The 16298-nt window shown below is 43.3% G+C and overlaps 1 protein-coding gene across 5 annotated transcripts in view; it reads left to right on the top strand.

Annotated features, from left to right (window-relative positions):
* Positions 1–16298, top strand: part of ACOT9 (acyl-CoA thioesterase 9) — a 525989-nt gene that overhangs the window by 134960 nt on the left and 374731 nt on the right. The gene's annotated exons all lie outside the window — the stretch shown is intronic.

Here is a 16298-nt window from a genome sequence, read left to right on the forward strand (position 1 = left end):
TCCCCTGGACTACAGTGCGCATGGGCATCGACTCCATCCTCAGATTGTTTTTTTCCGCCATTGGGTTCGGATGTATATTGGTTCACTCTAGTCGGAATCGATATAAAACTTTCTTAAGGCCAAAAGGCCTTTAGGTTTTCGTCGGTATAGTCTTGCGTTCGGTGCCCGATTCTTCTAGCTCTGTTCTGAGCCGGATTTCCAGAAGAGCCGCGTGCTTTTCGACGCTGAAGGCCCAGTCGACGCCAGAGGCCTTATCGACGAACCATCATGGAACGGAGTCCGTTCAAGAGATGTCTTGTGTGCAACTCAAAGTATCCCCACATCGACGTCCACCCGATGTGCAACAAGTGTCTGTCGCCGGATCATGATGAAGGCAGCTGCATGGCTTGTTCCCGTTTTCGATCCAAGAAGACTCTTCTGCATCGTCGTGCTGCGCGCCAGGAGGCCCAGCAGACTGCACCCGGCACCTGTGGACATATTCGGAGGTCGACTCCAACTACGACGCGGATGTTGAAATGCTCGACGCTGAAGAATTCGTCGACGAGGTAGGATACGACGACGGGGCCTTTGGGGCCATGAAAAATAGCTCGAGCGAGGAGCTAACTCAAACAGACATTGGGGCCGAAACGCTTCAGAAGGCTCAGGTCGAGGGATCGCCACTAGGCCTTACCCAAGATCTTCCAATAGGTTCTACGGCCCCGCCTTCGGGCTCGGCTTCGGACATTGCTAAGGAGCCGCACCCTGCAAAATCGAAACCGAAAGTGAAAACACCGGTCTCGACGCAAGTGAAAGCACTGATGCCTCCATCGAAACCAAAAGTGCGTATTGCAGCTGAGATGCTCATCCAAGTGGGGAAGCTCATATCAAATGCTTCTATTAAATGTGCACTGGACGCGGCAGACACCGCGGCCAGGGCTATTAACACTAGTGTCATGCTGAGACGACATGCCTGGCTCAGAATCTCCGGGTTCAAGCCAGAGATACAGACCACCATTCTCAATCAGACAGTAAACCCTGATCATCTATTTGGCCCAGAGGTGGACACCACCTTGGAGAAAATCAAAAAGGACACGGAAAAAGTCCATGGGGGCTCTACAGTCCCAGCAGTTCCGGGGTGGTTCTTTTCGTCGCTCAAGCACTAGAGATGTTTCCAGAGGCCAGCTCTCCCAAACCACACAGTACTATAAAGGCGGCACGCAGACCACATACACCAAACAGAGTCAAGGTGGATATCGTGCAAACAGCACAAAGGGCCGAGGTCGTGGAAACAACAACTCCTGATCCTCCGCCACTAACAAACAGTGACGCCTTGTCACAGCCCCCCGACCACGCAACACCTGTCGGGGGGAGACTTCAACAGTTCCTGCAGGTCTGGAAGTCCATCACCACAGACAGGTGGGTCACACAGCTTATACCGTACGGTTATTGTCTGGAGTTAATATCCACTCCACCCAACATACCCCCAAGACACCGTCCTATGTCCGCCGAGCATTTGCACTTATTGCAGCTGGAGGTCCTCGTCATGCTGCAAAAAGGGGCAATAGAGCTTGTGCCTGTGGAAGAAAGAGGCACAGGAGTTTACTCACTGTACTTCTTGATACTAAAAAAGGACCGGTCCCTCAGACCCATACTGGACCTCAGACCCCTCAATCAGTACATTCTCTCGGAGCACTTTCACATGCTAACCCTGCAGCAAGTCCTACCGTTGCTCAGTCTGGGTGATTTTCTCGCAACTTTAGATCTGAAGGATGCGTATTTTCACATTCCGCTGCATCCGTCACACAAAAAATACCTCCGGTTCACCATCCAAAACCAGCATTACCAGTTCAAGGTTCTACCTTTCGGGGTCACCACGGCACCCAGGGTGTTTACAAAGTGCCTGGCGACGGTGGCGGCACACCTAAGGAGACAAAACATTCACGTCTACCCTTATCTGGACGACTAGCTCATCCAGGCAAAGTCAGCCCAGCAGTGTGCCGCCCACATGTCCCACACCATTCACCTTCTTCACGATCTGGGATTCTCACTGAATTACCGAAAGTTCCACCTGCAACCCGCCCACATACGGCAGTATCTGGGTGCGACGATAAATACTCTGGCAGCCACAGCTCAGCCAAATTCAGTGAGGGTCAGCAGCATTCAATCGCTGATACAATAATTCAGACCTCAACACTCGCTTCCAGCGCGAGTGTTCATGCAGTTGATAGGCATGATGGCCTCCTGCATCTCCATAGTCCCGCACGCGAGACTACATATGCGTCCGCTTCAGGAGTGCTTAGCACGTCAGTGGACTCAGGCTCACGGACAGTTGAAAGACCTAGTGTTGGTGACCGGTCGTGCATACAACTCTCTGCATTGGTGGAATCCACAAAACCTTTGCAAGGGACGACCGTTCCAGGAGCCTGTGCCACAGATCATTCTGATGACTGACGCTTCTCTCCAGGGTTGGGGGGCTCATGTACTCCACTACACTGTGCAGGGGCTATGGACACCACAGCAAAGGAAGATGCACATCAATGTTCTAGAACTGATGGCTATCTTCATGGCAATGAAAGCTTTCAAGGTACATCTGTGCAACAAGATCGCGTTTATCTGGACGGACAACATGACGGCCATGTACTACATTCAGAAACAGGGAGGAACACACTCTCCACAGTTGTCTCATCTGGCTCAGAGCATGTGGAAGTGGGCCATTCAAAGGAACATCTTCCTCATGGCGGAACACCTCACAGGCAAGGACAATCAGATGGCGGACCTGCTCAGCAGGTACAGCCACCAAATGCACGAGTGGGAGATACATCCATCAGTACTCCACCTGTACTTCCTAAGGTGGGGTCATCCAGAGATAGACCTGATCGCCACAAAGGAAAACGCCAAATGCCCAAACTTTGCCGCCAGGTTCCCACACCCACAGTCGCAGGGCAATGCGATATGGATGAACTGGTCAGGCAAATTTGCGTACGCTTTTCACCCAGCACCTCTAATACCGCTGGTGGCACACAAGCTGAAGCAGCACTCGATGACTCTCATCCTGGTTGCTCCGACGTGGGCTCGCCAACCATGGTACACCACGTTTCTGGAACTGTCAGTGGTACCGCATCAAAGGCTGCGCCTCACACCCAGGCTTTTGACGCAGAGCCATGGCGACATTCAGCATCCAGATCCGCAACAGCTCAACCTGGCGATCTGGCTCCTGAGGTCTTAGAGTTTGGCTACCTCAACTTACCTCCTGAATGTATGAACATAATCCGGGAGGCAAGAAAGCCCACCACCAGAGCATGCTATGCGGCGAAATGGAAGCGGTTTGTCATTTATTGTGCAGACCACAACATTAACCCGCTGGATGCATCTATTCAGAACATCATTTGTTATCTCTTACATCTGTACAAATGCAATCTGGCCTATGCTTCCAGTCGTATACATCTATCCGCAATGGCTGCTTAGCTCCAAAACAGACATCACCTCTCACTTTTCAGGGTGCCTGCCATTAAAGCCTTTCTGGAAGGACTCAAACGAGTCATTCCTCCGCGGACGCCACCAGCTCCCGAGTGGAACCTAAATGTGGTCCTCACCAGGCTGATGGGTCCCCCTTTCGAACCATTGCATTCCTGCGAGATTCAGTTCTTGACATGGAAAGTGGCTTTCCTTATAGCGATTACGTCGCTACGACGAGTTAGTGAACTCCAGGCACTAACTATCCAAGAGCCATTTATTCAGATTCATTCCAACAGGGTGGTTCTTCGCACTAACCCTAAATTCCTTCCTAAGGTGGTTTCTCAGTTCCATATCAACCAGACTATAGAACTAACTGTGTTCTTCCAAAATCCAGAGTCACTTGCGGAGAGGATGCTCCACACACTTGACGTCAAGAGGGCCCTAATGTACTACATTGATAGGACCAAAGATTTTCGAAAGACTAAACAACTGTTTGTTGCCTTTACGCCACAACACAAAGGTAACCCCATTTCCAATGCTGGTATAGCCAGGTGGATCGTTAAATGTATTCAGATCTGCTATCAAAAAGCCAAGCGCACACTCACCATTCCACCGCGGGCCCACTCCACCCGAAAGTTGGGGGCCTCCATGGCTTTCCTTGGAAATATTCCTTTGGAAGACATATGTAGAGCAGCCACATGGTCTACCACACACACATTTACGAAACACTACTGTGTTGATGTGCCCTCCAGACAGCAGGCAGCTGTAGGGCAGGCTGTTCTAAAAACACTTTTCCAAACTGCTGCAGCTGGCACAGGCGGCCGCCGTTAATGGAGGGACTGCTATGTATTCTATGCACAGATATGAATTCAGCAGCCCACATGCCTCGAACCGAATATGCTACTTACCAGTATGCATCTGTTCTTGGCATGTAGGACTGCTGACATTCATATCGCCCGCCCTCCTCTCCGGCGCCTGTAGCGGCTGCAGCATTCACACATACTTCTAGCATAGTCATCATTCACATAGTTTCACTCCATCTTGGCCACAATGGCTAAAAACAATCTGAGGATGGATTCGATGCCCATGCGCACTGTAGTCCAGGGGAGGAGCCACCTATCTCGTGATACTTCGAAGACTCTTCCAGGACAACAATGTGCGATCATCCGGACCCAACACTAGGCGGCGATCTATGCACAGATATGAATGTCAGCAGCCCTACATGCCAAGAACAGATGCATACTGGTAAGTAGCATATTCATTTAGCCACTTTACCAAATAACAGTGTCATACATCATGTTCTAAGAGTGTCTTTATTTTGAAAAGTTGTTTATCTACTGCTTTAGTTTTTTCATCAATGACTTAGTGACCACTTGCCTGCATTACAACAATTATGACTTCCTAAAATATTTTATTTGTGCTCATAACACCTCTTATTTTTAGGATTAAAACTATGTTTAGACAATGCATAGTACCTGCACATTGGATAAAGAGTTCAAAGGAGCTCCGTTGTTCAAAGGCAGCAGTTAGGATTTGCATTTGGGCAAGAATGTTGCAGCACTAATAGAAGACAGACAATTTAATGGTTTCAGATTATAAATTGGCACTTGATTTATGCAGTTATGCTGAACATCTTTATGGCTCAGGGTAGTCTGAATTACGCACACATAAAAATCTAGTTATGTGACACATCTTGCCAGTAAATTACAAATATTTTTTCATTCTTTGGCATAATCTAAAGCTGGAAATTCAAGGGGTGTCTTTCACTTAGGCAGCTTGTCAATCTGGTCCTTACAATCGCATAGGCCTCTACTTTCACCAGTTCCTCCACTGGTTTCTACTTTCCTAAAGAAGAGCCACTCCATTCCTAGTCAGTTGCCTGTGGGAAAGAAGGGAGATAGCGTGACAGTCCGATCTCAATGTTCCCTTAGATTTAAAACTGCTTTCTTTCCACTTAAATTGATATTGGGTATTAGCCTTTTCCTTACTTTACTCCCCCCGCCTCTTTGGTTTCATTTTTGTTTGTTCGTGTTGTTGGACTGTTTGTAATAAAACCCCATCCCTAGACTACTGCTTCCCTTCATGTTTGAGTATGAATTACCTCTCTTTTATTTTCCCCCCTTCTCTTTGGGCTTGGGGGATCCGATCTGCTCTGCAAAGCCTTTGTTTCAAACAAACTGGTGACACCATCGTGTTTTAAGTTTTCCAACCAATGGTGGTTTTACGGGCAAGGCTAAGGCTGCACATCAGCATATGGGCTTCTCCTGCTTTGCCGCTGGCTTGTCATGGTAAGGAGAGGTGTTTGTCTTTGTTTTACAAGCTTTTGTTGTTCTCTTGACAATAAGGGGTGCTGAGAAACTTACAGCAGTGTTCCCTTTTCTTCATTCTTCAGCTGTTTTCTTGATGGCTTAGAACGCCGGACAACGGGTGGCACTGTCGCTCTCTCGCTCTCTCTCCCCCTCCCCCCACGTCGCTCGATATGCCCGAGTTTCTGCTAATGTCAGGGACGCTGAACGAATGGCAGTGGTCTGTATCTCCTAGTTACTGAAACATGTGGTTCCAGAGTAAATTTTTCATGATGCACCGGGAGGTGAAAAAAGGGGTATTTTTCCTTTTATGAACACTATCTCTTATTCCCTTTCGCTCACATTGACATCCTGATATAAGCGACTTGGCCCAATGGTTGATCTCTTATTCACTTATCTTAAGTCATTCAAAAATTGTAGGGAACCATGGGCTTAGACAAAAGAATGGCGGTAGACCAGTTGCAATTCAAAGGTTCTATTACACCCTTGGATGACAGGCTTTCAATATACATCTGTACTGCCATTCTACTTACTCTGGATATAATGGTACTCGTGTCGTGTTTATCATGAAATCTGAATACGTATAGTTTCTAGTAAAAAATGACCTAATATTTCTTAAAAGGTTTGAGAGACTCTTGCCTGAGAGGAGATATGCTATGTGTATCAATTAAGTCAATTAGGTGGAATGTTTCACTCCGCCCGCGGAATGTGCTGTCTCCACATTGCTCTGGTAATGCGGAGTTCGGGTCAAATTTTGGGAAATGTTGGGGCATAATGTTTTTCCCCCACTAGGCTCCAGAACTGCAAGCGAGATTTGGCATCCCCTAGCGTGATTTTTCAGTAAGTGTGATCACAAGTGGTTGTGGCCTGGGGGATATTTCTCCAGTAGATTTTGCTGGTGCTCGAGAAGATTTGCGAACGGCATGGTTCAGTATGTGCTGATTTTTCAGTGCTGCTTGTCCTACTGGCGCCAACTTGCATCTTCCTTCCACCCCTAGTTCTGGTAGTCCTACCACCTGTAAGGGTAACCCTCTCCGGGGTATACATCCTTCCTGTGAATTCAAGTGCCCTAACATCTGACACTCACCTGCAAGAAACAAAGCTCAGCAAAATTGCAAGTTTACCAAACAACTCTTTCCTGTTAAATAAAGGAACAAATCCAAAACACTATTGACATCCAACAATTCAGAATATTTTGGCTCTGGAGAAAGGGATAGTCTCATACGTCTAAGGAGTTTGCACACTAATGGATGCTGGCCCATTTGTATTCTGACAACTGGCATATGCCATGGTGAAATAGTAGAATGAAAGGTGTTTACAGACTGTAAGCCATACCATGGAAAGCCAGGTCCACCAATACATTCAGTATGTTAACTACATCTGACACCATAGGATCCAAGTTTCATTGAACACACCAACCCATCCATCTCTTCCTAGCCGATCTGTATCTCCTGGTTGTGGTCTGTGCCCAGGTTTTTGGATGGTTCCTTCAGCATATTCAGTTAATCCTGGGATTGTCCACCGTCTCCTGTAACTCTCTATGCGATCAGACGAAGGCTGCCTTTTGTGCCAGGTTATGGACGAGATCCTTCAGAATCGTGAGAATGTGAGGATGATGGGGGTAGATGGATTGGAGAATCCCAAGAAAGTTCCAGAACAACTGGAAACCATACTTGAGACTTCCAAATTGGGGTGATGATCACCACCTCTTCTGCCTGTCCTCTTATCTGCTCTGATGTTCTTCTGATCACAAGAAATGGACGGAAGGCATATCCCTGCTCCCACTACCAATCCTACAGGAAGGCGTCTGTTGCTGATACTTCTGGTCTGGTCTCTAGCTGAAGAACCTGGGAATCTGTCTGTCTCTGCAGGAGGCAAAGTGATCTACCGGGAAGAGACCCCATTGCTCATTCAGTGCGTTGAACACAGTGGTGTCCAATTGCCATGTGCTTGACTCTTGCTGATACCTTAAATTCCAATCCACCATAATGTTGCCCGACCTGGGAGGTATTCTGCTGTCACTGTCATTAGATTCTCGAAACAGAATTGGAAGAAAACGTTGTTGATTTCTGTCTGAGTCGGTGATTGTCTACCTCTGAGGTAGTGTATGCATTGCACTGCTTCGATATTGTTCGTCTTCAAAAGGATGAAACACTGTGCCCTCTCCTTAATCCTTGAGCAGGCAGGGGAAACCCAATATACCCTTGTAGGCTTGGGCAGTTAGTATTTGAGGTCAAGGAATGCTACAAGGGACTTGATTCTAGGAAAATAAAATACACTCAGTTAGGAGTCGTATGGGAATTATCACACTCCTGAGTATCAACACGATATCTCGTAAAGGAAGTATTCTAAACTAGTGAAATAAATCTCTGGAAGGAAGAGAGTCAAAAATACACAGAGAGAGTAAACCTGTATTTAAAGGAAATTTTTATAGGTTTAAGGAAAATATAAATCATACAAAAATGTCTGGGGAGATAAAAATCAATTTGAGCAAAGAAGTCGTGAACAGAGGTAAAAGCAACTCAAACACATCAGTTCAGAACTTAACATTAACTCCAAGAAATTATAACAAACAACTAGAATAATTAATGAACAGTGGTTGTAGGTGTGTTCCAAAGAAACAAAAGTGGAGATGATGAGGTTGTCGACGTTTCGGTCTATATTGCTGTCGTCGAGAAGACCATCATCAGGACCAAACAAATCATTGCTGGTGAAAAGACCCCCTAGGTAAAACAGTTAAACATATATTACTAAAAAGGAATTCTTCCGTGTATCGCTAAAATAGTGAAACCATAAATCACATATCAAGTACCCCTTCCCGGTACTTCTTGTTACACAAAGAACATATCAAGCATAACTAATATAGAATCATCAGTATGAAATTTAACCGTGCTGCTCAGTGACTTAAGAAACATATCCAAAACGGACCAGGTTTAAACGGTTCATGTTGATCATATAAAAGGCATAGTCAGCTACATATGAATATTTAAAAGTATTTATCAAAAGAGAGTGAAAATATCAGAACATGTCTAACACAGTTGGCAATTCCAATTTGGCTGAGGTTTTAGCAATCATTGAAAGGCATAAGCTGTGCTAAATAGTCACATTTATGTGGAAGCATCTCAGAAAACCTCATATAAACATAGGTAGGGCTAATCATTCAATTGACAAATCAAAAAGGAAAAAAAGGAGAATATCAGTTGTCACCTGGATGAACACAATTTGGACCCTTTTGGTGAATGTGTAGGGTAGCAAACGTAGGTGGCAGAGAATCAATCTAGAAATAGATGAAATAATTTTAAATCAACATCTAAACACAGCGGGGCAAGTAGACTGACATGTGATTGAAGGTGATATAGTACCTTTGCTTACGAGAAAACAAAGTATATGTTGGTTGGCAGTCACCTCGAGTGAAACGCTTGAATGAAATCTGAAACAAAGTAACAGAAGGGGGAAATGTCAAGTATCCCACTAGTTGACGAAAATAAAGCAGGTTCATTAATACGTAAATCTAATGATTTTAAGAGTTTATATTAAGTAAGGACAAGCTGGCGGCTAGTTGAACTGTTAAAAGTAGTGCACAGCTCCTGGTATATTTAACAACTGAATTAGCAAACAAAAGCAAGAACCGCTAAGTTAAAAGAACAAAGAGCGGTCAAAGCAGGCTGCGCTAGCAGCCGAAGCCACAAAGGTGGACGCTTGTGTTCACTTACTTAATTTCCAGGCAATTCTTCAAATCGCATGCAGTCGGTCAAAGACGAGTTATGGAGAAGCAGGTTAACCGGGGACTGCGCGCTTTTTAAAGCCGACGCTGGTCCATAGGCAGAGCTAAACAAGGGACTGCTGTCCCGTCTTTTCTTATGCTCAAGTAGGTGGAAATGGCGGCCATATTTGAGATGGTAAATGTGAATGAAACATACTTGTTTTTCACAGAATGATTTCTTCAAAAAATTGGTGTTAAGTGTAATGCATCTGGTCAAGGAGTAAATTAAATAGACTAATATAGTACAAGTCTAATTAGTTACTCGTGGGCCGCGTGCTTTTGAAACCGACGCCGGTCTATGGGCAATGAGCTAAACAAGGGACTTCTGTCCCGTCTTAGCTATTGATCAAATAGGTAGATATGGCGGCCATCTTTGAAAGGGTCAATGTGATTGAAAAAAATTGTTTTTAACCGGCTGATATATTACAAAAACTTACTGTTAAGTATTGTTTATCTAGTCCCAAAGTAGATAAGACCAATATATCACAGATCTAATTGAATAAGAAATATACCGATCACCCTACTGCAGAATACAGCAGAGGAGAACTAGTGATTTAGACACACATTAGTCTCATAAATCTCATATGATCGACGGATGTCTAATAAGGGAACATTGTTTACCATCCAGGTGACAAGAGATAACCGATTAGTATTACCATAATGTTGTCCAATGATGTTGATGTGCACAAAGTGAGATACAAATGCAGATAAGGCTTATTTCAAACATGCCAACGCATGCCATTCAGTACTTGAATTGAGTCCATGTTTAACAGACTCAGCTAAACAAATCCAACGTTGTTCCTTCAGGGTGAGTAAATGATCAACATTAGGTTGCCTAATCGTTGGTTTTACCACCTCCACCGCCCACCAAGCTAGTTGATTTTCACTATGTTGTTTGGCGGAGTAATGGTCGACGAGAGGGGCATTTTCAGTGAGACATCGAATCCTAGATTGATGTTGAAGGATTCTTTTTTTAACAGGCTGAGATGTTTTGCCAAAATATTTGAGGCCACATGGACACTCTATACAATAAACAACATTAGTTGTGTTGCAGTTGGAGAATGTTTTGAGAGTAACATTTTTATTATTCACAGAGAACTGTTTCATATTTTTAGTAGTATGACAGGCTGTGCAATGATTGCATTTGTAATGACCCAGTAATGGACTCAGTTGTCGCATGTTGTCAATTAGATGGGTTTCTTTATTCTTGTATGCATGTACCAGCCTATCTCTCAAATTTCTGCCCCTTTTGAAGGCAAACCTAGGTTTGTCAACTAACTCGGGAAGGTCTGCAAGCAGGGACCAGTTTTTAGAGATAGTGTTCTTGATGGAATTGCTATAAGTCCCAAATGTTGTAACACATACAAGTTTGGATTCAGTTGTTTTTTCTTTAACCTGAAGTAACGATTTTCGGTCGTTGTACCAAGCTCGCTTTAATGAGCGTTTTAGGAGTTTATTCGGGTACTCACGTGCGAGAAGTTTGATTTTGAGAAGATTTGCTTCACGGAAATAGTCAATGCGTCTAGAGCAGTTCCTACGTAAACGTAGAAATTGCCCAAAAGGCAATCCATCGCGTAAGGCTTGTGGGTGACAGCTGTTATACTTCAACAGAGTATTTTTGGCAGTGGGTTTGGTGAATAGGGTGGTAAAAAGAGTTTTGTCTTCGTTGACTTTGAATGAAATGTCAAGGAAGTCCATGCTGTATTTGTCAAAGCTCATAGTGAATTGTAGGTTGTTATTCCTCGAGTTAATCCAAGTATGGAAATAATTTAATTCTTCACTGTTGCCATGCCAAATAAAGAAAATATCATCTATATAACGTAGCCAACATCGAAGATGGGCTACGAATGGGTTGGTAGTGTTATAGATGTATTTATCTTCAAAGTCACCCACGTATATATTCGCAATGTCTGGGGCAAAAATTGCACCCATGGCAACGCCTTTCAGTTGTTGAAAGAAGGTTCTCTCATGAATGAAAAAATTCTCACATAGAGGAATGCGAATACACTCTATGATAAATTCAGAGGGTACTTGATGGGGTCTAGGTCTATTCTCAAGTAGTGATAGCAAGATGTCTAATGCATCACTCTGAGGAATATTTGTATAGAGACTTTCGATGTCCATGGACACCAAAAGTTCGGTCTCACTGTCAAAATCAATGTTCTCAACTTTATTGATAACTGCCAAAGTGTCTCTAATATAGTTCTTATTTTCGATGGCAAATGGGCGGATGAAAAAGTCAGAATATTGTGCCAGGGGTTAAGATGGAATTGCACCCTGACACAATGGGTCGACCAGGGGGACAAGTCAGATGTTTATGGACTTTCGGCAGTATATAGATGGCAGGTACAGTTGGCGTCTTATTAATAAGAAAGGCTGCCTCCTTGACACTCAGCCAGCCACCCTCTAAGCCTTCATTAGAGAGAGCTAGAATTTTTTTCTCTAGTTGAATGGTGGGTTTACAAGTTAGTTTACGGTAGTTGGATACAACCGACAGCTGTTTTTCCAATTCAAGGTTGTAAGCTGTTTCATCCCACAGTACTATCCCTCCAACCTTGTCGGCTGGTTTTATGATAGTTTCAGGGAGAGACTGTAAGTTGAAAAGAGCCTGTTGTTGTTCCTTGCTCAAGTTATAGGGAACCCATTTTGGTTGTTTCAAGAGATGTTCTATCTCAGTCAAGATCACATTCTCAAAGGTAATGATTTCTTTGGCTACCATATTGTTAGATGGAAAGAAATTGGAGATTGGACGTAACCCTGTGGTATCTAGACTGGGAATGTGGATTTTATTTGCAAACATTTTTTTTAGGCGTATTGCTCTAAAAAATCTGTATAACTCCAGCTTGGTGGAGAACATTTCGTTCTTAAAGGTAGGAACAAAGGATAATCCTTGTGACAGAACTGATATTTCAACGGTGGTTAGAGCGTGTTTGGAGAGATTAAAAATAGGCAAACTTACATTCTCATCTACCACTCGTAGTACTGGTTCCTTGTGCGTCTGTAACCTGGGGTGTAGTTGTTCCTCCCCCATCCTCTCCGTGGTTGTCTCTGTTGTCCTCTGGGGGGGGGGGGGGCTTGTCCTCTCTGTCCTTGTCCTAAAAAAGATTGCCTAGAGGTAGATGGTTGTTCTTGTCCTAGTCTTTGTTGGTATTCTGAACCTCTTTCACTATCAGTGTCAGAATAAGTGCCTGAGAAGGTAATTCTCTTCTGTTGTCTGTTAGGGCCTGAATCCAAACTTGTATGTGTTACAACATTTAGGACTTATAGCGATTCCATCAAGAAAACTATCTCTAAAAACTGGTCCCTGCTTGCAGACCTTCCCGAGTTAGTTGACAAACCTAGGTTTGCCTTCAAAAGGGGCAGAAATTTGAGAGATAGGCTGGTACATGCATACAAGAATAAAGAAACCCATCTAATTGACAACATGCAACAACTGAGTCCATTACTGGGTCATTACAAATGCAATCATTGCACAGCCTGTCATACTACTAAAATTATGAAACAGTTCTCTGTGAATAATAAAAATTTTGCTCTCAAAACATTCTCCAACTGCAACACAACTAATGTTGTTTATTGTATAGAGTGTCCATGTGGCCTCAAATATTTTGGCAAAACATCTCAGCCTGTTAAAAAAAGAATCCTTCAACATCAATCTAGGATTCGATGTCTCACTGAAAATGCACCTCTCGTCGACCATTACTCCGCCAAACAACATAGTGAAAATCAACTAGCTTGGTGGGTGGTGGAGGTGGTAAAACCAACGATTAGGCAACCTAATGTTGATCATTTACTCACCCTGAAGGAACAACGTTGGATTTGTTTAGCTGAATCTGTTAAACATGGACTCAATTCAAGTACTGAATGGCATGCGTTGGCATGTTTGAAATAAGCCTTATCTGCATTTGTATCTCACTTTGTGCATATCAACATCATTGGACAACATTATGGTAATACTAATCGGTTATCTCTTGTCACCTGGATTGTAAACAATGTTCCCTTATTAGACATCCGTCGATCATATGAGATTTATGAGACTAATGTGTGTCTAAATCACTAGTTCTCTTCTGCTGTATTCTGCAGTAAGGTGATCGGTATATTTCTTATTCAATTAGATCTGTGATATATTGGTCTTATCTACTTTGTGACTAGATAAACAATACTTAACAGTAAGTTTTTGTAATATATCAGCCGGTTAAAAAAAATTTTTTCAATCACATTGACCCTTTCAAAGATGGCCGCCATATCTACCTATTTGATCAATAGCTAAGACGGGACAGAAGTCCCTTGTTTAGCTCATTGCCCATAGACCGGCGTCGGTTTCAAAAGCACGCGGCCCACGAGTAACTAATTAGACTTGTACTATATTAGTCTATTTAATTTACTCCTTGACCAGATGCATTACACTTAACACCCTTTTTTTGAAGAAATCATTCTGTGAAAAACAAGTATGTTTCATTCACATTTACCATCTCAAATATGGCCGCCATTTCCACCTACTTGAGCATAAGCAAAGACGGGACAGCAGTCCCTTGTTTAGCTCACTGCCTATGGACCAGCGTCGGCTTTAAAAAGCGTGTAGTCCCCGGTTAACCTGCTTCTCCATAACTCGTCTTTGACCGACTGCATACGATTTGAAGAATTGCCTGGAAATTAAGTAAGTGAACACAAGCGTCCACCTTTGTGGCTTCGGCTGCTAGCGCAGCCTGCTTTGACCGCTCTTTGTTCTTTTAACTTAGCGGTTTTTGCCTTTGTTTGCTAATTCAGTTGTTAAATATACCAGGAGCTGTGCACTACTTTTAACAGTTCAACTAGCCGCCAGCTTGTCCCTACTTAATATACACTCTTAAAATCATTAGATTTACGTATTTATGAACCTGCTTTATTTTCGTCAACTAGTGGGATACTTGACATTTCCCCCTTCTTTTACTTTGTTTCAGATTTCATTCAAGCATTTCACTCGAGGTGACTGCCAACTAACATATACTTTGTTTTCTCGTAAGCAAAGGTACTATATCACCTTCAATCACATGTCAGTCTACTTGCCCCGCTGTGTTTAGATGTCGATTTAAAATTATTTCATCTATTTCTAGATTGATTCTCTGCCACCTACGTTTGCTACCCTACACATTCACCAAAAGGGTCCAAATTGTGTTCATCCAGGTGACAACTGATATTCTCCTTTTTTTCCTTTTTGATTTGTCAATTGAATGATTAGCCCTACCTATGTTTATATGAGGGTTTCTGAGATGCTTCCACATAAATGTGACTATTTAGCACAGTTTATGCCTTTCAATGATTGCTAAAACCTCAGCCAAATTGGAATTGCCAACTGTGTTAGACATGTTCTGATATTTTCACTCTCTTTTGATAAATACTTTTAAATATTCATATGTTGCTGACTATGCCTTTTATATGATCAACATGAACCGTTCAAACCTGGTCCGTTTTGGATATGTTTCTTAAGTCACTGAGCAGCACGGTTAAATTTCATACTGATGATTTTATATTAGTTATGCTTGATATGTTCTTTGTGTAACAAGAAGTACCGGGAAGGGGTACTTGATATGTGATTTATGGTTTCACTATTTTAGCGATACACAGGAGAATTCCTTTTTAGCAATATATGTTTTACTGTTTTACCTAGGGGGTCTTTTCACCAGCAATGATTTGTTTGGTCCTGATGATGGTCTTCTCGACGACAGCAATATAGACCGAAACGTCGACAACCTCATCATCTCCACTTTTGTTTCTTTGGAACACACCTACAACCACTGTTCATTAATTATTCTGGTTGTTTCTTATAATTTCTTGGAGTTGATGTTAAGTTCTGAACTGATGTGTTTGAGTTGCTTTTACCTCTGTTCACAACTTCTTTGCTCAAATTGATTTTTATTTATCTCCCCAGACATTTTTGTATGATTTATATTTTCCTTAAACCTATAAAAATTTCCTTTAAATACAGGTTTACTCTCTCCGTGTATTTTTGACTCTCCTTAATCCATCACTTTATTACTAAGGAGCCCACCAGTAGCTCCAGGCAGTTAATATGGAGACTTTGCTCTTAATTTGACTACCTTCTTCCGGTAGAAGACACTCCACATCTGGCACTTCATCCAGTGTGACTGGTGTCCAACTCTTAAATAAGATCCGGATCCAAACTGAAGATGGAACTGCCATTCCAGGCTCCCATGTGGTTTAACTACCACCAGATCTCTTCCCTGGAGTCTTCTAAAAGTGTGTTTCAAATAATCAGACCCCTTCTCATGCAAGTTGCTTTCAAGGAAGGCAGCGCCCTGTAATAAATCTGTCCTGGGAAGCCCACTATCCTCGCAATGTGGCTCAGTGAAGATTTTGTCTTTGCAAGGGTTCTTCTGAGGTCCGGTCGAATCATGCACATCCTCTTACTTGGGAGGCTGAAAGTGGCTTTCACTAAGTCCTTCACAAATCCCTGAAATTGTACTGGGATCGGTTTGTCGAGGACTTTTCTCTGTTATTGACGCAACACAGACTCTCACAGAAGGAAATTGTAATTGCTAAATGTGATTGAAGTATTTCCTGTGACTGGTCAATCATCGGGAGTTAGGCGTTCTTGAATTCCAGAGGCACCAGCAGTGTCGTAGATGAACGCCCTCCATCTTGCAGTAGCAGAAACCAGACACAGTTCTGCAAGTTCATCATTGGCCTGAACCTCTTGTACCATCTTTTCTACTAGGAATATGTTGCCGACAATGCCTCTGGGATGTTGGGAGGATCGTGAGATAGCATCTTTTGCGTCTAGCTCAACTACCTTCAGG

Source organism: Lissotriton vulgaris, chromosome 8, assembly GCF_964263255.1.
Source record: "Lissotriton vulgaris chromosome 8, aLisVul1.2, whole genome shotgun sequence".
Lineage (NCBI taxonomy): Eukaryota > Metazoa > Chordata > Amphibia > Caudata > Salamandridae > Lissotriton > Lissotriton vulgaris.